At 34.7% G+C, this 27,367-nt stretch overlaps 2 long non-coding RNA genes across 2 annotated transcripts; one reads left to right on the top strand and one right to left on the bottom strand.

The window, feature by feature from the left end:
• LOC110270590 lies at positions 14,289-17,176 on the top strand. The gene is made up of 3 exons (XR_002360229.1): positions 14,289-14,606; positions 14,687-14,810; positions 16,949-17,176. It is a non-coding gene; the product is annotated as an uncharacterized LOC110270590 (long non-coding RNA).
• Positions 23,240-24,891, bottom strand: LOC110270997. The gene is made up of 2 exons (XR_002360894.1): positions 24,565-24,891; positions 23,240-24,448 (listed from the first exon to the last, which is right to left on the bottom strand). It is a non-coding gene; the product is annotated as an uncharacterized LOC110270997 (long non-coding RNA).

The raw sequence follows: 27,367 nt of genomic DNA, 5'->3' as shown, positions 1-27,367 counted from the left end.
AAATTTAAAATTTCACATAATAAATTATCCATAACTTAATATTAGAGGTTCACAAACAACTTCAAACATCAAAGGTTATAACTAAACAACTTCATAGATTATTAAGGAAGAGAAATATAGTGATACTAAGAATTTGAAAAGTGTCACGTTCAACTCTTAAGTAGCAAGTTTAAAAACAGAGCAATTTCTAGAAATTTGGCAGCAAGTAGCAGCAAAATATAAGCACATGAATCCAAAAATTTCAATTAACATGAGAAAAGCATGGATTGCATGTACAGAGGCAGCATCAAACTTAATTTCACAAGTACAGTTCAGCAAGGCAGCAGGTAGAATCAGGTCACATGAAACAGAAACAACACAGCAATGATCACACCAACATCATTCAGCAAACAAGCAGTATTAAGCCATGTTGGATAATCAAGAACGGAGCAATTATCAGGCCTAGAATTCTCTAACCACAACCTAGCTACCTAACAGCATATATATCTATCTATCCTAACAAATAGAATTAATCAGCAATCTAACTAAAATTAACAACAGAATTAATAAAAGAAAGTAAAGAAACAGAGCAGTAAGCAGGGATGAGGCAGGGGACCTAGAATGTAGTAGAGACAGACTGGAAAATGAAAAGGGGAAGAAGAGCAGAAGTAGTGCCGCCCAGAGTTGGTGGTGGCCGGCTGAGCTCGCGGTGGCACAGAGAGCGGCGCGAGCGGTGGAACGATGCAGGGCAGAGAGATTCAGCTTCTCTCTGTGGCAGTGACGAGAGCTGAGAATGGTGGTCAGCTTGTCGGACGGTGGGTCGCCGGACGGAGAGCACGGAGAGAGAGGAGCGATGAGAGAGGGGTGAGAAGAGGAAAGAAACAGGACGAAAGACCAACGAGGAGGCGAGCTCCATGACGACGAAAGAAGAGGCGAGCTCCGTGACGAAACAGGACGTGGTGGTGGTTGCGGTGGTCAACGCCGTCGCTGCTCTGGCTGCGGGATTTGGTGGCGATGGCGGTGGGCTGCGAGGAGGATGGTGGTAGCGATGCGACTGCAAAGAGGGGAGATTCCTCTACTGGCTTCTGGAGTTCTGGGTGATTTCTGATTAGTGATTAGGGGCTTAGGGCTTCGTTACTCGTTAGGCGTTTAGCCTTTCTTTTTTTTTTTAAGAGGCAAAACGACGCCGTTTATCACTTTTATTTTTAAACCAAAAACCGCTAAAAAATCGAACGATTCTTCCGGTTCACTGGTTAACTACCAGTTCGACCGATTTTTTTACCGATTTTTTGCCAGGCGATTTCTAACTTTACCCGGACCGGCTAGGTGACCGGTTCCCGATTATTCCGGTAGAACTGGCCAGTCCAGTTCGATTTTCAGAACCATAGTTTGTATTATTCAAAAATTATTTTGTTAAATTCAAAATTTTTCAAGTATCAAAATAATGAGATATTAATTTTAAATGATAATAAAAAATATTAAAAATCGTTAATTTTTCAAAAATTTCTCCAAAAGAATTGTTTATCTTTAATTATTAGCTCAATTTCTATACTTATATTGTGTTCATAGATATCTTTATACAGAACTTATTGAGCATGCAATCATGCATGTTTCTGTATATGTTTCCCAGTTAAAGGAATTTGATTCTTTGAGCAATAACTTTAGCCAGTGACCGAATTCGAAAAAAGTTGTTATAGGGCATATGCATACACGCTACTAGTTTGTTCAGAAAAGGTAATTATCAGAAATCTATAATATGAATTAATTAAGATTGCAATTTTGGTTGGCTTTATCATCAAACAAAATTCTCATGAAGAGTCAACTTGGTTCTCTCGAAAAGGGAAGAAATAATGAAATTGAAATTAGAACTATTATTGAAGATGTTATATATTTGAGTCATTTTAGTTTGATTGTCATGTAATATATATAGGGAGCCACTCAGATAAAGACGTTTAAAACGTCTATTTTTAAAGATGTTTTATAGTAATTAAAATTTAGTATATATATAATCGATTAAATCGTGTTATTTTTGTCAAAATTAGGTCAGATAAATTAATTTGATCAAAAAGATAGTGAACAAGTAATAATATGACTGAATTTTTATATATCTGTTTACTATTTGTCTCTATATTTTTTAACATTGAAACCTTTTTCATAAAAGTTCTCAACGACAACTATATCAGCCTTACCGTCGAATTAGATATTAATGTTTAAGAAACTTATCTTATAAAGAGTAAATACTCAATCGATTTTTGTCCATTTTTATAAAAGATAAAGTAATTTTTATATATAAAAAAAAGAATATTTTAACTTTTAATTTTTTTATTTTGGTATAATACGATTTTTTTTAAAAACTATTAAATAATTATGAAAATTAGTTTTATAAAGATTTTATTTGTGATTTATCAAAATTTTAAATTTTCATAAACTATTAATAAATTTGTTTATGAAATTTTTTTTTACTACTAGTGATTAAGTAGAAAAAACCATTGATAAAAATAATGTTGCAAGAAAAAAAATAATTACACTACGAAAATCTTTTAAAAAAAAAGTACCATGTTATAAGAAAGAAAAAAATATTGATGATGATGATGATGATGATGATGATGATGATGATGATGATAAAATATGGTAATATAATAGAAATAATAGAGATAAAAATGATAATAATAAGGATAAAAAAAATAATAGTATTAGTGATTATAGTTGGTCATATTGTTAAAAAAAACTGTAAGGTTTAAAATCATCACAAAATATAAATAAAACCTCTAACAAAATAATTACAGTTATTATTTAACAAATTAAGAATCAAAATATTTTTTTTTGATAAAAATTATTTTATCTTTCCTAAAAATAAACAGAAATTGAATTGAGTTTTTATCCTTTAATAAATACCAACTGGAGTAACCTCCTAATTAGGTTAATCTAGTATTTAATTTGGCCTTGTCACGTGTTAGAAATTTTTCGTTACTTTTAGATGCGGTTCTAATAATTTTTAAGTTTGAGATTATAACAAAACTCTTGATCATGCTTAGCTTTTGATGAGGTTTGGTAATCCAATTAGGCAATAGTTAGGTGTGACAATATTTCTGCATAGGAACTTTCGACTTCTTTGGACGGTGACAGCGGCCAATGGCTCTGTCTCGATCCACTTAGTGAAGTAGTCTATTCCTACAACGAGGAACTTGACTTGCCCTAATTCCTGGGGGAATGGTCCGAGGAGGTCAAGTTTGCACTTTACGAACGGCCAGGGTGAAGTAACACAGATGAGCTCTTCGGGTGGGGCAATATGAAAGTTGGCGTGCTTCTGGCATGGGAGGCACATTTTGATGAACTCTGTTGCTTCCTTTTGTAAGGTCGGCCAGTAAAAACCAGCACGGAATACCTTTTTGGAAAGAGCTCGTGCCCTGAGATGGTTGCCACACATGCCACCATGGATTTCTTCTAGGACTTCCCTTGTGGCAGAGGTCAGGACACATTTTAGGAGGGGTGTTGAGATCCCTCTCCTATATAGGACGTCGTGCATTATGGTGTAGTACTGGGCTTCTCGTACTAGCCTTTTTACCTCCTTTTTATCTGTAGGGAGTGTCTCGGATTTGAGGTAGCTGATTATAGGAGTCATCCACCCTTGGTTCTAGTTCGATATGTTTAGGACTTTTTCTTCTTCCGAGGTTGACGTGTTTTGCAGTATTTCTTGGATGAGGCTTCTATTGTTGCCCCCTGGTTTGGTGCTGGCCAGTTTCAAAAGTGCATCAGCTCGTGCATTTTGTTCTCGAGGTATATGTTGGATCTCATATCTCATGAACTTTTCGAGCTGTTCTCTGGTCTTGTCTAGATATTTTTTCATGGTTGGATCCTTTGCCTGGTAGCTTCCTTCTATTTGCGAGGTGACTACTTGTGAGTCGTTGAAGATGGTAAGCTTTTGGACTCCAACTTTCCTAGCCAGCTTCAAACCAGCCAGTAGGGCCTCATACTCGACTTGGTTATTTGAGGCAGGAAACTTGAACTTTAAGGAGAGTTCGAGTTGAGTTCCCTGGTCACTTTCTAAGATGACACCTGCTCCACTCCCGACTTTGTTCGATGAGCCGTCAACGTAGAGGTTCCAGTTAGTGGGGGTGCCTGGGGTGTCGATGTATTCTGCGACAAAGTCGGCCAGGTATTGAGACTTGATGGCTGTCCGAGCTTCGTATTAAGGTCAAACTTGGACAACTCAACTGCCCACTTTAGAATTCTTCCAGCTAAGTCGGTTTTCTGTAAGATACCTTTTTTGGGTGGGTTGGTCCGTATTCTGATTGTGTGGGTCTGAAAGTATGGTCGGAGTCATTGGAAAGTAAGTATAAGGGCGTAGGCGAATTTCTCTATCTTTTGGTAGTTTAGTTCAGCCCCTTGTAGAGCTTTACTGATGAAGTAAATGGGTTGTTGGCCGTTCTCGTCTTCTCGGACTAGGGTTGAGGCTATCACCCGACCTCCCACGGTGAGGTACAGGATCAGTTCTTCTCCTTGCCGGGGTCGGGTTAGGATGGGTGGCTGTCCCAGGAATGTCTTGAAGTCTTGGAAGGCTTGTTCACATTCTGGGGTCCATTCGAACCTCTTTCCTTTCCTTAGTGTTGCCTAGAAAGGGAGAGATCTCAAGACCAATCTGGCTAGGTTTTCTCTTGGTCGGGTTGATACATCAGGATTTGGTTGTACCCTGAGTAGGCGTCCATGAAGGAAAGGTACTGGTATCCTGATGAGGCGTCGACTAGGGTGTCTATATTCGGGAGTGGATATGGATCTTTTGGGCAGGCTTTGTTGAGGTCGGTGTAATCAGTGCACATCCGTCACTTTCTATTTGGCTTTTTGACCAGTACGACATTGGCCAGCCATAATGGGTACTTAACCTCCCTTATGAACCCTGCCTCTAGTAAGGCCTGTACCTGTTTTTCCACGGCTTGTGATCTTTTTGGGCCGAGCTTTCTGCACCTCTGTTGCACTGGTCTAGATCCGGGATACACCACCAGTTTGTGGCACATTAAGCCGGGATCTATGCCGGGCATATCTGCGGCCTTCCATGCGAACAGGTCGGAATTCTCCTTTAGGAACTTTATTAGTGGTTTCTTCAATTCTGCCTCTAGTAAGATTTGCACCTATGTTTGTTATTTTATCTTGGGTATCTCCAACTTGAACCTCTTCGATCTTGCCTTCTGGTTGAGGACGAAACTCTTCACGAGCTCGGGTTCCCCCGAGTTCAATAGTGTTGGTTTCTTTTCCTCTGGGGTTACCTTTAAGGTTCAGACTTTCGTTGTAACAGCGTCGCGTGAGTTTTTGGTCTCCCTTTATGGTGGCGATCTCTTCTGGAGTTGGGAACTTCATGCATAGGTGTGAAGTGGAGACCACCGCGACGAGCTGATTTAGCGTTGTCCGACCTATGCTCACGTCGACGACGATGTAGTCTATGCTTAGCGTTCTAGATCGCGATCCTTTTTCGAAGGTCGTGTGCAGTGGGATGTACCCAAGTGACTGGATTGGGGCGTTTCTGAGCCCGAATAGGCTATTTGGATATGCTCTGAGCTCTTTTTCTTGTAGGCCGAGCTTGTCGAAGGCGGATTTGAACAGGATATCCGCAGAGCTTCCTTGGTCGACCAGCGTTCGGTGAAGGTTGGCATTGGCTAATATGATGGTAACGACCACGGGGTCATCATGCCCAAGGATGATGCCTGCGGCGTCTTCTTGGGTGAAGGTGATAGTGGGGAGGTCGGGTGACCTATCCCCTTCTCCGACCTGGTACACCTCTTTAAGGTGTCTTTTGCGGGATGACTTAGAGATCCCTCCTCCTGCGAATCATTCGTTGATCATGTGGATATGTCTTTCAGGGGTGTGAGGGGGACGTTCAGCTCGAGGCATGCTTTATTGAATCTCTCCATGTAGCTGCGGAGGCTTTTCCGATCTCTTTGTTTAATCCCTAGCAGGCTGCGAGCATGTTTTTCTTTGTCCTTCTGGATGGAAAACCTGGCTAGGAACTTCTTAGCGAGGTCATCGAAATTTGTGATCAATCTTGGTGGCAGGCTGTCGAACCACTGGATTGCGTCTGATGCATCTGTGAGGTACATCCGACTTCTAAAGTTGCTGAGATGATAGCTTGGGTCGGACGTACCATCGTATGGTGTCATGTCAAGAGCTTTGAAGTCCTTCGGAACTTTAGCCTTCATGATTTCCTTTGTGAATGAGTCTTGGTCCTTGCGGAGGCCATCCTCGTGGTTGGACCGAGTTATTTTGGTTTTGAGGTCGGCTTCGAGCTTTAAGAGCTTGTCTTCCAGCTCTTGACGCCGTCTGGTTTCTCTCCGGAGATCTCGCTCGGTCTCTCGCTGCCGTTCGGCTTCTTGTTTGAGCTGTTTGAGGCGATCCTGCTGCTCACGGAGGACATCTAATACTTCCGTGTTCTGAGGTTGCTTGTCCCCCTTGGATTGGTTTGTGTCTTTTGATGTGGCATTCGTGTTCTTAAGAGGCATTCCTTCTTCTAATCCGGAGTTATGGTCATTGGCAGGGTTGTTTGCCATGATGGTGGGATGACTTCCAGGTTCTCCAGCAACGGCACCAATGTTCCGAGAGTTACCTAAAATAGAGAGGTCGATCTCGGATGAGATCTTTAGATCTAGACTGGGCTGCCGCGTCCGACTTGTTGACGTAGGAGATGCTGCTGGTCCTCAGTCACCGGAGGGTGGTGGTACCTGCAAGAGACTCCGATGCTTAAGTCAGTACGGGCTTTAGGCAGGTTTTTTTTTGTAGAATTGGAGTATGAGTTATACCTGGGTGCTCTAGTATATTTATAGTAATGCCTAATGATCTTCCTTCGAGATAAGTTGGTTTATCTTATCTTATCTTTTGTGGAGGAGATCTTTATCCTTTGGTCAACCGCCTTCTGGTGGGCGGTGATCCTTTGTTTTGGGCCTGCTTAGGCCTCTATCGCGATCTTCCGAACTCTTTGTGAAGAGGTTGGTAATGGACTAACCTTCTAAGAGGTCGGCCCATTTGCTTTAGGCCATCTCGGATCTTGTAGTTCGGACCGGTGTATGAACAGAAGTGATAAGCCTATTCTAGTTGGTTACACTGACTCAGACATGGCAGGAGATATTGATTCTAGAAGGTCCATTTCAGGCTTCTTGATCAACTTTGCGGGTGGAGCTGTGTCTTGACAATCAAGATTGCAAAAATGTGTTGTTTTGTCTACTATCGAGGCCGTGTTTATTGCCATTACCGAAGCGTGCAAGGAAATGCTTTGGATGAAGAAATTCTCGAAGGAACTCGGGTTTACTCAAGAGAGGTATGTGTTATTTTGTGATAATCAAAGTGCTATACATCTTGGTAAAAACTCTACTTTTCATTCTCGATCCAAACATATTGATGTGAGGTATAATTGGATACGTGATGTTTTGGATGCTGAGTTGTTGAAACTTGAAAAAGGTTCATACTGATGAGAATGGTTCTGATATGATGACCAAGGCATTACTAAGATGGAAGTTTGAAGTTTGTTGCTTAACCGCTGGATTGGCGGTTACCTCCACATAGTCGTGAGGGGGAGATTTGTTGGGTTTTTTGTGCTCCCTTCCTATGTGGAGAAAAAGCCCAAATGTTAGTATCCAAGCCCATAAATAGTTGAAGTAGCTAAGGTGAGTTAGGGTTGAGTGAGAGAGGTCATTTTGAAAGGAGAATACCGAACACTAGAGAAAAAAGAAGAGAGAAAGTTATTTTCGCATAAACACAAAGCTGTCTCTGTAAATTAGTCGCTGCAGATTTGTTAACCGTTGGATCGAGCTCAAATTTGGACAGTGTGTTCTACACATCTGGTTCTTTGATTTCACCGTTCAGATCTTCGATGTCTGTAGCTGGAGATATTGGCTACACACAGTAGCTCTATTTTTGTGGTATTTTCATCTTCTTGTTCTTGTTTTGAAAGTTTTGAAACTTGGGTTGTTTGGCTTGTTATATGCACGTTTTGTGACTCTCTTGTACCCTGTTTTTCATCATAGTGAAGCTATTTTCTAGTCTTAGTGACTCGTGGTTTTTACTTCTCTCATTGAGAAGGTTTTCCACGTTAAAAATCTTGGTGTGTTAGCTTGTCTCTAATTTCTGGTTTATGAGATTTTTCTGCTGCTATTGAATATTATTGTGCTGGTGTTAATACTTGTTGTGAGTGGATATTGTTGCTCCTCTAATTCTTGCAAGTAGGAAATTGTGTGTTTTATTCCAATCAATATACATACTTTTTTTTTTCCCTAAAATTTTCGTATCCTATACTCGTATTTATACCTGGTGCGGATACCAAACCCGTATTCGTGCAACTTAACTATAATATGTACTTTTAAAATGTGCAATACGCTATGTGGCTATCTACAAATAAGAAAGATCTTGTTGAAATGTTGTAGCACTTGTTCATTTTCATATTATGTTAGATACATGAAACTGCACATTGTTGAAAAAGAGTTGTGGACTTGTGGTGATGCTGTAGAAGTTGCAGAATTCTGTAATGCCTTGTGACCAAACAAAGCTCAAGGAGCTACAGAACTGAACAGAGAAAGTGAGAAATTAATGAAAAACTTTATTAACATAGGGAAAGGTCCTAATTTTCTAACATGCACTTTTCCCCATTAAAACTTTATTCTGCAGACTGATCCCATTTTACTTTATTTTAGGTTAATTAGATATCTATTGATTATATAGTATGATTCATACAACAATTTTAACGAGAATTCTACTAGAGGATTTTCCCTATGTGTTCAACCAAGAAGTTTAAGTTTTGTTGGGACTTGGGAGTGAGAATTGAATCCAAGCCACCCACAAGCAAAAATAGAACCAAATTGCATAATATATCAACAACCAAACCACACATTTACATATATGTGTTTCCCTCCTCTCCATGTCAAGCAATGTCACTTTCATAAGACATGAAAAATTTGAACAAGGCACAATAATGATACGAAACTCTAATCCAAGTCTCATATGAGAGAAAAGAGAGCAAATATGAGCAAGGATATCTCGCCGGCAACCACCTAACAACAAAGAGTGGACTCCTGCTTATTAATTTTGCAGAAGATGCCGGCAAGTCATCCTTGGCTCAACATGTACTCTCTTTACCTCTTCATGCAAGACATTTGAGTAAACCTATACATTCAACTTCCTCAAATTCTCATTTGATCTCACATACATTTCATTGTCTATGCTCTCTTATATCATTTTGGTCTATGTATTTATAGGCACATATATAGAAGAAAGTCAAAGGGTCAATTTTATTCTAACAATACACTACTACATAAAAAGATTCCCTAAAGATATAATCATATAGTTTTCCAATCTGGTTACATCTATTGGATTTATACATAGCTGATTCTTATCCAAAATCGTTGCTGTTCTTTTGCCTGGAATAATCAATTGTCACTGTTTTCAATCTGCCACGTGTAATCTTATGCATGGGCTTGGAAGTTGGAACAACGAATAGAGGTTGACTTGGCTTATTTTCTTGCCATAACTGTTTGTTGAGTGATGAATTACTGTAGTTGTGGTGGGAATAGAATATGCAACGAATGGCTATGGCCATTACCAGCTTGTTTGTTTGAGTTATGGCATTGTCAATTAGAATTTGTTCTCAAATTGTCATGAATTTAACTGATCATAAGAGAATTTGACCAATAAAGATTTTGACTTAATTGTGATTGGAGTTTGAAATTGCGGTTGGACTAGGCTAAATCTATATTGCACTTGTATTAAGATGTAAAATTTTATTTGTTACATGACTAAGTGTTCAACATAAATTTGTGTATAAATATATGTTGTTTTATTTATTTTATTATATATTTAATATAAATAGTTAATTTAATAATTAATTTTTAATATATACGTAATATTTTTTTTAATATTTACAGAAGTAACGTTTTGCATGCATCATGCGCCTTGAACCTGTTATTTAATTAAATTTATAAGTTTAGATAATTTTTTAAGTATCGTGTTAATTTTACTAATGTGACAATACGATTGATGTTTACATAAAATTTTTTATGATAAATGAAAATTTATTTTCTTATTCACTCAAAATAAATATTTGGATCTGTCGGCGATTATTTATCTATGACATTATTTTTTTTTTTTCAAATTAAGAATAAGAAAGATGGTGCCATTATAAATTAATGAATTTAATGATTAAATCATCTTATAATTGACAAAACATTTACACCACCAAAAATAACCGAATGCCGCTGATTTTATTCTCCGATTCTGAATGCGCATGTATGAACTTCTTTGACTTGTGATGATGTTCCTAAACCAATCAGAAATTATATATAAAAACATGGTGAATGTTATGGACAATGTTCTTATTAGTAGAAAAATAAAAAATTAATTAATATTAATTAAAATGTAAAATAATATAAAGAAAAACACTAATAACTAATATTTTCTATAAATACTAATAATTGGATGATTCTTTTACCCTCTTGATATCCGATCTAATCTTACCACAACATGCAGTCAACACTTATCCTTCCTTATCCACGGAGAATATAGATCTTTGAATCTGGAACAAGAGCAGGCACTCCTTTTAGGAAAAGTTTGTTACTAGTACCTGATCGAATAAGTTTATGGTGATTTTTAATTTTTATTCCTTTTAAGTTCGTAGTTCGTAGGGGTGCATATGAGCTTGCTCGTACTAGATTTAATTCGATTCAGGTTAGATTCTAATATTTTACCAAATTTATTTTAAAAAGTTGAATTCAACCCTAAATTAACTTGAAATAACTCGTGTTGATAAAAAAATAATTTTTTATAATACTTTTAGGTGTATCTATGTAAAAATATTATCAAGGAAGGTTTCTATTTACAATATAATTAGTGACTGTAAAAGTATATTTAAATAATATATTTTTTTTGTCACAATTACTTATACTAAGAAAAAATTATTCTAGCTAGAATAATTACTCTTTTCAAACAATACTAAGTTTTGTTGAAGTCTTTATATGTAATTTACACTTTAAATTATTAAAATATACAATTTGATCATCTAAAACTGTCAAACAAAAGACATTATTTTACTAACTTTTAATCGTAAAATTATTATTACTAATCTACATTTATTAACCGTGTATTAGATATTAATCGATTTTATCTTTACAAAAGAATACCTCTATCTTAAAAATACAAGAGCGTTGACAGGTTAATTATTTTGATTTGGGACTTTCAAATTCAACTCATGAGTACATCATTTGTGGCTCTAAAACCAGTCATTTATATAAAAATAAGGATGTCCCCTGCCTTTTCTCTGTAGGAGTACAAATCAGACTAGGGAGATAGAGATTTTTGGTCAAATCTAAAAGATGAAAAGGGTGAGGACTATTTTGTCTTTTTGAGAGGATTTAATTTTATGGTTAGAGATTTAACTTTAATGGTGGGTATTTTTAATTTGTTGATAGAATATTTTATAAATTTTAATATTTTATATTAAAAAAAATAATTATAAATTTAAAATGAATACCATCCTTATTTTTTATTGGAGATTGCACAATTTTTGGATAAAATCTACCTGCTTGTAAATCTATTCGAAAAGAATTATTAAGCAAGGTCAACTATGTTTTATGTCTGTCAAATATTACTATTGTTAATTTTACTTTTTTTTCATTATAATTTAAATGTAGTTTTAGTGCACTGAATTGAGTATTTTTTAATAATGTTTTTGGACATTATTTTTACGGTCATGATAATATTCACTCCAAAATGTAAAAATATAGAAAAGTACAACTCTTGGATTTTTCATTTTCATTAAGACAAGGAAATTATTTGCAGAAGAAACCTAAATAAATTGTGTTCTATCATCAACTCTCTTAAGAAGAGATGTAAAATTCTAAGGAAAAAATCAAAAGTATGTTTTGTCAATATAAAAATATAAAAGCAAGCAAGTTTCTTCTCTTCTGGTTCTTCAACAGTAGTTATTACATCAAACAATATGTATTGTGATGTCTATATTAATGCTTTGTATTGTTCTGGTTTCTAATATTGTCTATTCTTAACAATTATGCTTATTTTTTCAGCTACTTTTCATCCAAGCCCTAATAATATAATAATTTTACTACAACTTGTAAACAAAACTCAAGATTTCTAATAGAAGTTTTGGAAGTACATAGGAGGGAAGGAGCAAATGGTAATAAAACTCCAATAAAACCACATTAAACTTAGCATCTAGTGCAACTATGAGGTGCTTCTTGAGTTTAAGTTCAACATCAGATAGAAAAATTTTTAAATAACAAAAAAGAAAATAATATATTGAAAACTTTAGAAATAGTTGAAATTTAACCTATGGAGATGGTTTAAAAGTTACAGTTGAGCATAGTATAAGTATATGTTTTTAATCTTTGTCTAAACAATTTTTTCCTTCCATAAAAGATTTACTTCAAGCGATCTATATTATCTCTGCTTCTTCTTGCTTTGATATTATTTCTTGGAGTTTTGTCATTCATGTTGACTCAAAGAATGTAGCAGGAAGTGTTCAGCTGTATACATGTTTCTCGTAGGAAAATTTACTTTTACAGATAAAGGAATGGAGGGTGATGATTGCATCACTATCACACTTGTTGAATACTCAAACAATTTCATACCACTTGATGGTGTTCGGGTCTTTATGCTACCTTCTCTTCTTGGAACAACTGTAAAAGGTTGGTAGTTATATAATTTACATAAATTTAGTTTAATCTGGTGATTTGCACATAAGGCATTTAGAAATTCTCCTTTTTATTTCTATTTTCTAGTTGTTGTTGTTGTGTAAACATCATTTAAAAAATTTTTTGGTAAAAAAATTTATGGTTGGGACATTCTTTGAAACACATTTCTGCTGCATACACATGGCTACCAAAGTTTACCTTAAACTCGTATAAACTTGCATGTTCAATTCAGGGTGGGATTTGTTTTTTTTTTTAATTAATTATTCTCGTAAAAATAATTTAATACATTATTTTCAAATACTTTTCCTTCTAATTTGATGAGATATGTGTGTGTGTCATGTAAAATATTATCAAATTTAGACATATCTTCTTGGATCCTTGAAATGTTCTTTAGGATTTCCGGAGATCAAGAAGGTTGATATTTTCTGGAACAGTCTTTCGAAATCATCGAATTCTAGAATTGGTTGTTCCGAAGAACTTTACTTGAGGGTTACTATGTCCGGTTATAATAGCAGTGGAAGATTCTGGGGTGTTCTAAAAAATCATTATCTAAGGATAATGCATATGATTGATTGGACAAGAAGTCTTCCAGGTAACAAACATCATTTTTACTCAGCCCATGGAATTGATGCAGGGCGGTAATATTTTCTCCAGGTGTTTTCACTTTTAATTCTCTTCTTTTTTTTAAGGTTCCAATTAAAATTTGTGGTAATGAGTATTAATTTTCTATCATTTGGTTTCAAACATAGAATTTGGCATCTACAACAACAGATACTGGCAAGACAATCCTTTGTAAACATTTGCATCTTGTTGCTGACAACTTGTCAGTTAGTGGAGAGTTTGCAAGGTTAAATGGAAAGGGTATGGTAAGACAAAGACAACATGCATCTGTTTCGTCTCCCTTTGTACAACATTGCTTTTCTGCCAGTTTTCACATTTATGATTCCAGTTACATACTTTAGTTTTAGCAAAGTTCAGGTTGATGGCCTTTAGAAATCTTGTTGAAATTCTTAAATCTTATTAAATAGAACCCTGATAGTTGCTTTATAAAATCTGCTAAGACTTGAGTCAAAGATGATCTACAAGGCATCCTCGATGCATTGGCATGGGAAGCTATCTACCCATAGGGACAAGCGGATAGTTTGGAATTATATATCCACTAAAGGTGATATTATCTGGTTGGTGAATACAATTCTATTTTCAAGGAACACAATTTGCAAGGCCATTTTTGTAAGAACCGTGACTAATTACCTATTCAATTAAGTAATTAATATTGCCCAAAATAGAGTCCAAAAATTTAGAATGAGAATTTGAGGATTTAAATGTGATTTTTGGACTCAGTAGGTTTTTCTGAGTCAGAAAATATATTTTCTGCGAAAAATTGAGAAAAATCGCAAACCGGCAGTCGAACCGGTTCAAGTCTGCGGTACTATGCGAAAAATAGTGAAAACAGTAAAAAACCTTAGAAAAATATTAGAAGTCGAAAAGCGGGCGTTAATTTTAAAGCTTTGGCCCAAAGTTGGGCCAAATGGGCTAAAAACGCTAACGGGTTGGACCAGGCCCAAGTTGGGCTCAAGCCCAACATATAAATAGGTTCATAAGTGAACCCATTTCAGCAGCAACACACTCACAAACACACCCACTCAGCTGAAAAGAAAAGAGGGAGAGGAGAAGAGAAAACACTATTCACCTACAACTTCAATTCGCGATATCTCGAGCTACGGTGCTTCGATTCGCCTGCCGTCAGCGGTTATGCGAAGCTCTCGCTGAGCCCGTCACTTCTGTCCAAGATTTATGGTAAGCTTTTTGAATTTTCATGCCCAGTTTTCGTTCCCTTGTGAAATTCGAATTTTGGGTTTTGGTTTTGAGTGAAATCTTGTGTTTTGGGTGTTTAGGTACACTCTAGCCCTTGATTGATGTTGGTTTTGGCTTTTAAAACTGTTGGACAAGGTAAGAGGCTTTGAAACTCTTGTAAAATTTCAATTATGACGAGCCCTAGGTTGATTAGTTATGGTTTATGTCTGTTATAGCTTGAAGTTGATATTATTGAAAATTTGTTGGAGCTTGTTGGTGAATTGTTGGTGGCTTGGATTGTGGTGGAAAGCTCAATTTGTGCTCATTTGGGGTTTTGGTGCATATAGAAAATCGGCCAAGGTATGGTTTTAGTTTTCTCTATGAAGTATATAATATTCATGGACACTTAGGCTAGTGACCCATAGGATAGGTTTGAATTTAAAATGGTTGTTGAATTGTTGAATGATGAGATATGATGATTTATGATGAATTGATGAGCATTGGTTATGTTGATGAAAGTGTTGCATCATAATGCATGATAACTGATGTTTTGGAATGATTGATAAATGGCTATATTGATGTTGATAGCATGATATTGGAGATTGATGTTGAAGTTGATGATAATGATGGTTGGTAAGGGTGAAATGATAATTGAATAATGGAAATTGATGATTACATATGGTGGAGTGGCAAATTGAAGTAGGGAAAATGGTAAATATTTGATATGGGATAGAGTTAATGTGGTTTTAGTTGGTTTGGGTTGTGAAAGTTGGTAAATTAAGATTCTTGTGAGCTTTGGTAAAAGTTGGTTTTTAGTGAACTTTGATGAGTCATAACTTGTGCCTCAGTTTTCAAATTTGGTTGAAATTTATTTAGAATTAAAGTTTATTGAAAACTCTTCAAATTGATATAAAGTTTGTAGAATTTGGATTTTTGTAGAGGAATTTATGATCATTCAAAGTTTAGTGTCAAAATCTAAAATTCTGCAAAGTTGCAGAATTTTGTGATTTTTGGTACGTGCGCACGCACACCCCTGCGAAATTTTAAACATGTGCCCACGCACAGCCTTGTGCGCACGCACACGCAGGGGAAGGCATTCGGTTTAGAGCGCTAGCACAACCTATGCGCGCACATGACCAATGGAGTTTTACAACTTGTGCGTACGCATAGCCCCGTGTGCAAGCACAGCCCTGTGTGCACGCACACGTTGGGAAGGGAAATCTGTTGAGGGCGCTAGCACGCCTTGTGCGAGCAAACATAATTGCAAATTTTGGTACCTGTGCGTACGCACACCTCTATGCGTACGCACACATTTTCAAACTTCTCCTGGGCGTGCGCACGCACATCCCTGTGTGTACGCACACGCCCTGTTTCTCAAACTTAAACTTTGTTTTCAACTATTTCACCTTCCCAACAAGATTGTAAGCTTCTGTGACACTATTTTAAGACTCTTGGGCTTAATTTTAGGCATTGAAACATGGGAAAGGTCTTAGGAGAAATTATTTGGTTTTTCTTTGAAAAATTAGAGAACCGAGGCTTAGGTTTCTGGTGTACTGCGGATGGGTTTGGTGGAATGAGAAGGGAGAATGGTACATGAATTGAGGAATTGATGAACTATTGAGTTCGGAATGAAAATATTGAAATTGACAGTGGTTGAGATGAGTCGCAGACTCGGAATGAGATGATGGATCCATGATATACTAAAAATGTTTTTTGAAAACCACTGATGTATCATTTTTATACTGAGATTATGAGACGCTATGGGCCCGGCAGGGACGGTGGTTAATCCTACTTGTCGAGGTAGCAGTGGCGGCGTAAGGACGGTGGTTAATCCTGCTTACGTTGAGATGTGAGGTTTGTGGCACGAGTATCCCGCTCGCATCCCTTCGGATCAATAGAGTGTGCAGGCACAAAATCCTGGACGGTGATCCGAGCACCATATCTCGGGGGTTCCCAATGATGATGCCGAAGGGCGACATCTCCATGGAGATGTGTCGGGTTGGCAGTTGAACTGACAATGTGATATCACAGCCAATAGGATAGGCATTCATCATGTGCATCTTCTATCTGTTTGTTTGCTTTGCCGACTTGTAATTGTTTGCCTAATTGTATAACATGTCTAATTGCTACTTGAATTACTTGCCTTACATGCCAATACTTGTGTTTTATTTTCATTGTATATAATTGTTCTTTCTACTGGGATTGAGGAGGTTCGGAAGGCAGTGGCGATGGGATCGCATGGAGGATAGGTTGGTGAAGGCTGTGGGATAGTGGAGACTGTTAGAATAGAATATCCCCTAAGTTAGATTACCCTTTTATTATGATAAGGTTTTATATATGCTTTACTGCTTTAGTTATGCCTTAAGATTATCTTGTGATGGATATGGAGTTCTAGGATTGCCTTTGGCATCCCGGTGTCTTATATCCTATATCACTGGGTATTGTTACCATACTGAAAACCTCCGGTTCTCATACCATATTTCTGTTGTGTTTTTCAGATGCAGGTCGCAACCCACCTCGGTGAGTTGTTTCGGATGGTGACAGAAGCTGAGGATCATGATACTTTTGAAGTTCTTTTGTTTATTTTGTTTATATATCTCTCACTTTTGTATCTTGCTTTTTCCTAGAGGTTTGTATTGAGAGAGAAAAACTTGTATAAGCTATTTTTTAACTTCAGATTCTGTTTAATTCTGTATATATGGCTAGCCGGCTTAAACTCCACGAGCCGTGGCTAGATTCTTATGATATCATACCATATTCTTTTGTTATATTATATCTATATCTTGTGCTGTAAGTTAGTAGCTTTGTTAGTACGTTTTGCGCTTTTTAAATCCTGTTTTTGAGCTATATCCTTCGTTGGGCTTCTAGATTATATTAATTCATTCTATATATTATATGTATGAGCTTAGAACTGTCGTAACCTATGGTTAAGCTTTGCTTTACAACGCGAGGTGAAGCTTAGGCTAATTAGGGTGTTACAGTTTTTTTAGTATTTCAATGTACAAGTACTTTTAACCCTCAAAGAAGTATCATTTTTTTCTTTCAAAAATAATGCATCGACACACCAGTGAGATTTACTATTTTGTAAAACATTATTTTTCTTGTATATAAAATAGTAAAGTGAACATTGTATTCATTTTATATAAAGATGGCAGGTTTTGAATCACATTTTATATAACTTCAAATGGTTGGTAGGATTTTTTAAAATAATTAATAATTACTCATTTTTAATGTTTGATTTCTGCCTTTCAAGAAACCAAAACATGCTATTTTTTTTTGGCCTTTTGAACCAAACATTCTAACTATATATAATTATCACTTCCCATCTGATCACGTAACAGGAATAAAGTTTAGTCTTCTAACTGAGGAAGATATAGTTAGGTATATTCTTGATCTTATCTGCAATAGCTTTCAATTGTTTGCCTTATAAATGAGACATGCCTAATCTACACTTATTACCCATGTATTGGATATTAATAAATTTCACCTTTATAAGAAAATGCCTCTATTTTAGAAATACAAGAGTGTTGACAGGTTAATTGTTCTGATTTGGGACTTCCAAACCCAACTCATGAGTGCACCACTTGTGGCTCTAATGCCAGTCATTTCTGTGAAGGTGAGGATGTATTTCAAGACAATATATTTAGGGATTATCATTTGTAAATATACTAGAAAAGACAGTGAAATATTAATATTTAATTTTAGGCCATTATGGGGTAATTAAATTTAATATTACCATACCCTATCCTTATCTCCTATCAGAGATTGCACAACTTTTGAACAAATTCTGCCCTGTTTGTAAATCTATTCGAGAAGAATTACCAAGCAAGGTCAACTATGTTTTACTTCTGCCAAATATTATTATCGTTAATTTTACTTTTTTACTATGATTGGATGTAGTTTTAGTGCACTGGATTTCTTTGTTGGATGTATAGAGGGATCAGGAATCAACTGTATAACAAAAAGTCACTCATTGGCCTCTTCTTGGAGCATTATTAATGAATTGAGTATTTATTAATAATGTTCTTGGACATTGTTTCTACGGTCATGATAATATTCACTCCATAGTCTAGAAACATAAAAAAGTACAGCCCTTGGGTTTGCCATTTTCATTTAGACCAGGAAATTATTTGCAAAAAAAAAAATTTGAAATTATGTTCTATCATCAACTCTCTTAAGAAGAGATGTAGAATTCTAAGGAAAGAATCAAAAGTATGTTTTTCCAGTATGAAAATATCAAGCAAGTAGGTTTCTTCTCTTCTGGCTCTTCAAACAGTAGTTATTACATCAAACAATATTTACTGTGATGTTTATATTGATGCTTTGCATTGTTCTGATTCCCAATATTATCTTCTCTCAACGATAATATTATCTTCTCTCAATATTTTCATCTAAGCCCTAATAATATAATAATTTTGCTACAACCTGTAAACAAAATCCAAGATTTTTGATAGAAGTTATAGAAGTACATAGGAGGGGATGAGCAAATGGTAATAGAACTCCAAACAAAACCACATTAAACTTGGCCTCTAGTGCAACTATGGAAGTGCTTCTTGAGTTTAAGTTCAATATCAGATAGAAAAGTTTTTAAATAACAAAAAGGAAAAGAAGATATTATAAACTTTAGATATAGTTGAAAACTAACCTTAGGAGATAGTTTAAAAGTTACAGTTGAGCATAGTACAAGTATATGTTTTTAACCTTTGTCAAACAATTTTCTCCTTCCATAAAAGATTTACTTTAAGCGATCTATATTATCTCTGCTTCTTCCTGTTTTGTTATTATTCCTTGGAGTTTTTCCGTTCATGTTGACTCAAAGAATGTAGGTTCAGCTGTATACATGTCTCTCGAAGAAAAATTTACTTTTAAAGGTAAAGGAATGGAGGGTAATGATTGCATCCCTGTCACACTTGTTGAATACTCAAACAATTCCATACCAATTGATGGTGTTCGGGTCTTTATGCTACCTTTTCTTCTAAGAACAACTGTAAAAGGTTGGTAGTTATCTAATTTACATAAATTTATTTTAATCTGGTGATTTGCACATAAGGCATTTGGAAATTCTACTCTTTATTTCTATTTTGTTGTTGTTGTTGTTGTTGTTGTTATTGTTATTGTTGTTGTTGTTGTTGTGTAAACATCATTTAGAAAATTTTTTGATAAAAAGATTTATGGTTGGGACATTCTTTGAAACACATTTCTGCTACATAGACATGGCTACCGAAATTTGTCTTAAACTCGTATAAACTTGCATGTTCAATTCAGGGTGGGATTTGTTTTTTTTTTTTAATTATTCTTGTAAAAATAATTTAATACATTATTTTCAAGTACTTTTCCTTCTAATTTGATGATATATAAGCAATATATATATATTGCTTGTCATGTAAAATATTATCAAATTTAGTCATATCTTCTTGAATCCTTGAAATGTTCTTTAGGATTTCCGAAGATCTAGAAGGTTGATATTCTCTGGAACAGTCTTCCAAAATCATCAAATTCTAGAATTGGTTGTTCCGAAGAACTTTACTTGAGGGTTACTATGTCCAATGATAATAGTAGTGGAAGATTCTGGGGTGTTCTAAAAAATCGTTGTCTAAGGATAATGCATATGACTAATTGGACAAGAAGTCTTCCAGATAACATACATCATTTCTACTCAGCCCATGGAATTGATGCAGAGTGGCAATATTTTCTATAGGTGTTTTCACTTTTAATTCTCTTCTTTTTTTAAGGTTCCAATTAAAATTTGTGGTAATGTGTATTAATTTTTTATCATCTAGTTTTAAATGTAGAATTTGGCATCTGCAACAATAGATACTGGCAAGACAACCCTTTGTAAGCATTTGCGTCTTGTTGCTGACAGCTTGTCAGTTAGTGGAGAGTTTGCAAGGTTAAATGGAAAGGGTATGGTAAGACAAAGACAACATGCATTTGTTTCATCTCCCTTTGTACAAGCATGTTTTTCTGCCAGTTTTCACATTTATGATTCCAGTTACATACTTTAGTTTTAGTAAAGTTCAAGTTATGATGGCCTTTAGAAATCTTGTTGGAATTCTTGAATCTTATTAAACAGAACCTGATAGTTGTTTTATAAAATCTGCTAAGACTGGAGTCAAAGATGATCTACAAGGCATCCTCGATGCATTGGATGGGGAATTTATCTACCATAGGGACAAGCAGATAGTTTGAGATTATATATTCACTGAAGGTAACGTTATCTGGTTGGTGAATACAATTCTATTTTCAAGGAACATAATTTGCAAGGCCGTTTTTTAGTATTTCAATGTACAAGTACTTTTAACTCTCAAAGAAGTATAATTTTTTCTTTAAAAAATAATGCATCGACCCACCAGTGAGATTTACTATTCTGTAAAATATTATTTTTCTTGTATATAAAATAGTAAAGTGAACATTGTATTCATTTTATATAAAGATGGTAGATTCTGAATCACATTTTATATAACTTCAAATGTTGGTAGGATTTTTAAAATAATTAATAATGACTCATTTTTAATGTTTGATTTCTGCCTTTCTAGAAACCAAAACATGCTTTTTTTTTTGGTCTTTTGAACCAAATATTCTAACTATATATAATTATCTATTCAATCAAAAGAATTTTGTATGACAAAGTCAATATATCAGCTAGCTGTTCATTTCATATACAAGCCACATCAAATGAATTCTAAATCTTTAGTATTATAATTATTTGAACTATCATCCATAATAAATCATTTTCATGCATACAAAAAAATGACATGAAAAGTGGATTAAGCTCATTATTTTACGATTGTAACTAGGAATAGTAATTAAAAAGTGGTTTCTTAGATCTATATGCCTTTGTAAAGGAATTTCAAACCCAAGCTTTGTTCCCATATTTTCTTTTATGTTGGTACCTCTGCCCCTAAATCCCTGTCGCAGGTAATTACAATAGATACTCATCTCGATGTATTTTCTAGTTACTACTAATTCCATTGTGGTACAAATAATTGGTTCAACAAGAAAGAACATAAAAAAAATACAAGAAAAAAGGTAGGGCAAGAAGAGTAAGGCATAAAAAAAGGAACCGAAAATGCTAGTAGATAAAATATTGAGACTAGGTAAAATTCTGATTAAATTGCCTCTAAAAACAACTCTAACTAAATGATATCCATTAAATTGTTGTTAGTCTAACAAACCGAGTAGTAATGGAGCTCTTCTAAACTCAATTTGAAAGACCATTTCCAATTGAATTCATCAAATAGACCTAATTCCAAATATTAATACAAACAGTGTTGATTAGAACCTTCTCTTTCCCAATTCCATGTGACATTAGTTGCTATGGATTCCTTCAAAAGTATCAATATTTTTTATTAGAAAGAAATATTTGCTTATTCACTTCTTAAAAGAAATATTTTTTCTTCCAAAATTGAGTATTAGAAAGTAACAAATGGATTGTTGCATTCATAAAATTTCAGACAGTTGCACTGGTTGGAGAAACTGGAAGTGAAAAGTCAACAGTGATAGCATTGCTGCAAAGGTTTTATGACCCTAATTTAGGTCACAGTACACTTGATGGAAAGGATATCCAAACACTTTAAGTTAAATGGCTAAGACAACAGGTGGGTTTGGTTAGCTAAGAGACTGTGTTGTTCAACGACACGACCCGAGCCAACATCGCACGTGGAAAAGGAGGAGATGCAATAGAAGCAGAAATCATAGCTGCAGCAGAACTTGCTAATGCTCACAAGTTCATTAGTAGTTTGCAGCAGGTAATTAAATTGCCAAGTTTCAGTCCTGATTGATACTATTAGCAGATAAGATAACTCATAATTATATAGGTAGACTTCAAATATAGCATACATGGTTTACATAAAAAGACTCGAGTGGGATCCCACTTCACATCCCAATTGGATTCAACGCTCTCAATCACTTCATAGAAATTGAAATTTACGTTCTCTTGATAAATATTTGCATTGATAATTACTTTACTGACACTTTCCCTAGGCAAATTATAAGCAAAATAAATACCTCTTTTATTCTCGTATGACAATTCTAATTACTGCATGCAAAACTAAAAAAAAAGGGAAACTTTTTTTCTTAATGTGAACTATATAGTATATACACCAAGTTGAGCTAAAAAAAGAAAAAATGTTGAAGGAAACATACAACAGATTTTCAGGTGAAAACAAAAACTGAAGGTAGAGAGAGAACAAGATCTGATAAAACCGTGTTAGGCACTTAATTGTTACCTTTATATGTTACAAGTTAATTCTTCAAATTTTATTGATGATGAAGAGCAGTTTCGGTACTTTATCATTGAAAGAATAAGAAGGGTTTCTAACTTAGTCTTCTTCACTTACCCCAAAGGCACTTTGTGCCACACTACCTGTAAAGTTTCCATCTTCTTTTTTCCCCTCTCTTTTTTGATTATTTTTACATTTTGCGGTTTGTTTAAAGGCTCATAAGAGAGTTAGCTATATCACCATAGATAGCTTGAATTCATAAATAGTTTGCCCAATCCATGACCGATTCATTCCTCTCATAATGAATACGACCGTTTTTTTTCATTTATCTACCAATACTATCAATTTCAATACATAGCAGCCATTAAAATAAAAAAAAAGTAGTACCTTCAAATCCGACCAAGTTTCTAATGCGTTTTTCCAACAGTCCTATATGATTTTTAGCAATGAATGGCAAAATGTAAAACACAATAGAAAGAAAGATTGAAGCATACTGAAATTCAGTAAATTGAAAATTCTCCATTCTCATTTGGAAGACTTGTCCTTTGTATGCTATATTTAGCATTAGTGAATAGGACTTGATCTGGCACCATGTATTAGTTGGAGTTTTACATTCAAACAAGTGTAACTTCAATAATATGGTTTGAATTTTGATTGTATAATTTTAAGATTTCGAGTCATAAGAATGAGAAACGTTGACTACTATATGTTAGGGACCATAATCATATAACTATCTCTAAATGTAGTACCATTCCTTGATGAAATTTTTCTTGGAGCTTTGAGTGCTTAATCATAAGAACTGATATGGATTAAGGAATATTTACTGAATTAAAGCATTAACTTGCAACATTGCCCCAGAAAATTGAGGTCTTATGATACATTTTTTCCATGTCTCTTTCAACAACAGCAATTAGCTTTTTGTTGTTGTGTTAGAAACTTGTATTATGATCTTAGAATATTATATATGCTTTTATATAACACTGAGTTTATTAGTCTGTGATATCTTAATTTTATAGGCAAAAGGTCATAATCATTTGGATTTTCTGAAGCCAAGAATGAATATAGGAATGGCATCATTAACTCAAACTCATTATCAAATACATACATCAACTAACAGGAAGGAACATCATAGAAGCCTGATATTATTAAATTCATAATATAATGTGGCAAAATTAGTTAAAGGCTCATAAGAGAGTTAGCTATATCACTATAGAGAGCTTGAATTCATAAATAGTTTGCACAATCCATGACCGATTCATTCCTCTCATAATGATAATGACCAGCTTTTTTCATTTATCTACCAATACTATCAATTTCAATACATAGCAGCCATTAACATAAGAAAAAGTAGTACCTTCAAATCCAAAACTCTAAACAACAGCAATAAACCCAAATTAATGACAGATATAGATAAATTCTTTTCAAAATTCTGAACCAAGAATGAAAACAAGAAGGAAAGACCAGAGTTGAAGAACGCACCAGTGACAGGGGAACGGCAGTGATGGCCGAGATTGGCGCACTATGGAGGAAGGTGTCACGGTTTCAATCAAGGAGATGGGAAACTTCGCCGCTGGTGGGATACGCTCGGATGGCAGCTGCGCGTCTCGACAACCTGGGGCAGAGGTTGTGGATTTTGCACATCGTGAATGAGGGAATTTGGGTTTCAGAAGTTGTGGATGAGAGGCAAAACCTCGATGCCAGATTAAAGAGGATGGATCGGCAGTAGTTGGGCACGGTATTGTAGCGATGGCGGTGTTTCACGCGCTACCCAGCTCCCTTCGCGGGTAATTTGGCAAAATTGGGGGAAATCGATGATTAAATATGATAAGGTAAAATAAGTGTATGAGATAAAAAGGGGGTAAACAGAAATTGAATTAGCATTTGATCCTCACCTGTGGCGTTTCCAGACGCAAGCACCGCTGTTATTGCGGCAAAGGAAGGGATAACTCTTCCGCATGGTTATTTTGCGGTGCCAAGGTGAAACGCCCCCATTTCTCCGCCGCTATGCTCCATTCCTGGTGTAGTGTGGACAAGAAAAGATATCAGAATACCATTAAGGTTTGTGCCTTGGATAAGGACATTAATGATTTCAGCCATGGCGATCTGACAGAAATCGGTCATAAAGGGATCAACATGAGTGGAGGACAAAAGCAAAGGATTCAACTAGCTAGAGCAGTATCACTACTAGAAATAAGGATTTTTCGGACGAAAATTTTAGACGAAATTCATTCCGTCTGAATGACTTTTTAATTTCGGACAAATTTAAGACAAATGTCGAACAACTTTTAGTGGAGGTATTGGAATAATATATTCTGTCCTAAATTTGTCTAAATTTTGTCCCAAATTTTGGCACCAAATTTTTTTTTGTTGGTGCCAAAATTTTCATACAGATTAGCAACACATTTTGGACAAAAACTATAATTCGTCCGTATTTCATCTAAATATGCGCAATAACTCTAGACGGATTTGGGACTTATTTTGAAAAATGTTAATTTTATTCCAAATTTGTCTATAATTAGTCTTAAATGCTTTTACTATAGCTAACCTTTCGAAGTAGCTAAAATTTTTCCCCACAAATTTGAAACGAAAATAACATCATTTGTAAATTCTGTTTGAAAGGGCATCAGTTTTCAAACGACTTTCAAATGTTTATTGAAAAATTTTAATATTTAGTATAAAACTATTGTCTATATATTAAATTAGTCTATGATTTATCCCAAATATTTTTACTATTCCAAAATAATTTTTTTTCCTAAAATAACCTTAACTATATAACTTATGAAAAGGTACAATTTTTTGTTTCTAAGACTCAATTCCAAAACTTCTTGATCAAATTATGAAATAATCATCATAATAATTAACATCTCATTTATTATTATACATATTTTAAAAAATTGGATTAATAGTTACGTTAGTGCTTATTTATACACCCGTCTTTTATAGCAACAAATTTTTTTTCTTTACAAAATTAGTTTAATATATTTTAACATTATTCATATATTAGTAACATTATTTTTTAATCCACACAAAAGTATAGAATAAAATAAAATAAGAGTAAAACTAAACAAAATTTGATAGAATACATATACACTAGATAACACTAATATTTTTTGTTATTTTTAAAAACATTGTTTTTTTTCCAATTTATCCTTTCATTTTTTTGTTAGATTTAATCATATTTATGAGCATTTTTTATATTTTTATTTTTATTATATTTAATATTAAATTTATAAATTATATCCAATCTTTTAAAAAAATAGTAAAAATAAAATATAATAAAAAAATCACGTAAAATAAAAAAGTCATATTCTTTTTCATAAGATTAAGGTATATTGAAAATTAAAAAAAATACAAATGTTGAACGTAACTTAAGGGTCTGTGGCTCCTCTTTAAATAATTCGAGACAGTTATTTTATCTTATCCATCTTATCTATTAATATAAAAGAGATATTTAATTTCAAATATTAATTTTACTAAATATTTATCTTTTAAGATTATTATATAACGAAGATAAGATAACATAATTTAATTCAAATATTTTAAAATTAATATTAGATATCAATATTTCATAACTTATTGAATATGTTTTTTGTTGTAATCTTATTTTTTTAATTTATTAGTGAAAATTAGATACAATTTTAATTTTAAAATTTGGTATATGTAGTTATTTCAAAGCTGCTCATTTACTTTGTTCCAAAAATTAAAATTTTATTCAAAATCGCCTTTTAATTCCAGGAAATTTCAGTTTTTGAGTGCCTTCTCCTAGGGCTGTACAAGGATCGGATCGAATCGGATCAGATATAGCCTAAAATTCTATCCGATCCGCACTGCACTCATCGGATTGGATCGGATACGATATCCGCATTTTTTTAGGCCGGATCCGATCCGATCCGATCTGCATACTTGCGGATCGGATCGGATCGGATATCGGGTATATCCGCATAATTAAAAAAAAAACTATTTTGAGACTCTATTTCATTGTTTTTACAAAAAAAATCCAAAAAATTTATTTTTTATCTGTTTAAGCCTATTTACTCCTAAAATATTATCAATAATAGTTCTTTTGAATAACAAAAACAAAATAATAACACAAGATTTAAGTTTAATTATTCTAAGTTGAAGTACAACATAAAAAATTAAAAACAAAATATCATAAAATTCATAAATAACACACTAAAATTCATACCTAATTAGGGTTTATTTTCTTAAACTATGCTATTTATATGTGATGTGCGGATATGCGGATTTGCGGATCGGATCCGCGGATATCACTGCCAAATCCGCAATCCGATCCAACCATAGTACGGATCTGATCCGATCCGATCCGATGGCTCTGCGGATCGGATAATATCCACAAAATTTGGATCGGATGCGGATAATTACCGCGGATATGCGGATATTATCCGATCCATGTGCAGCCCTACCTCCCTCGTATCATAGCTAGCTAGGTTACCTTGTCAAAAACCCAACCTTTTTTCAGAACTGCCTTTTGGTCTTAGGGTCACTTCTTGATCTCCTTCTCCCACCGCAACTTCCTTCTTCTTCTTTTTTCCCTCTCTCTTTTCTCACCCTCATTCAGCGACGTTCGTCTTCTCCCTTTCCAACTCAGAGCTCAGCCCAGCTCCTCCTCTTTGGTGTCATTGTCACTGCACCTCCAACAGTGGCAATAATATAGTACCACTGGATTCTTTTTCC

The sequence above is a fragment of the Arachis ipaensis genome, chromosome B04, assembly GCF_000816755.2.
Source record: "Arachis ipaensis cultivar K30076 chromosome B04, Araip1.1, whole genome shotgun sequence".
NCBI lineage: Eukaryota > Viridiplantae > Streptophyta > Magnoliopsida > Fabales > Fabaceae > Arachis > Arachis ipaensis.
This window is presented reverse-complemented; position numbering and strand designations above follow the sequence as displayed.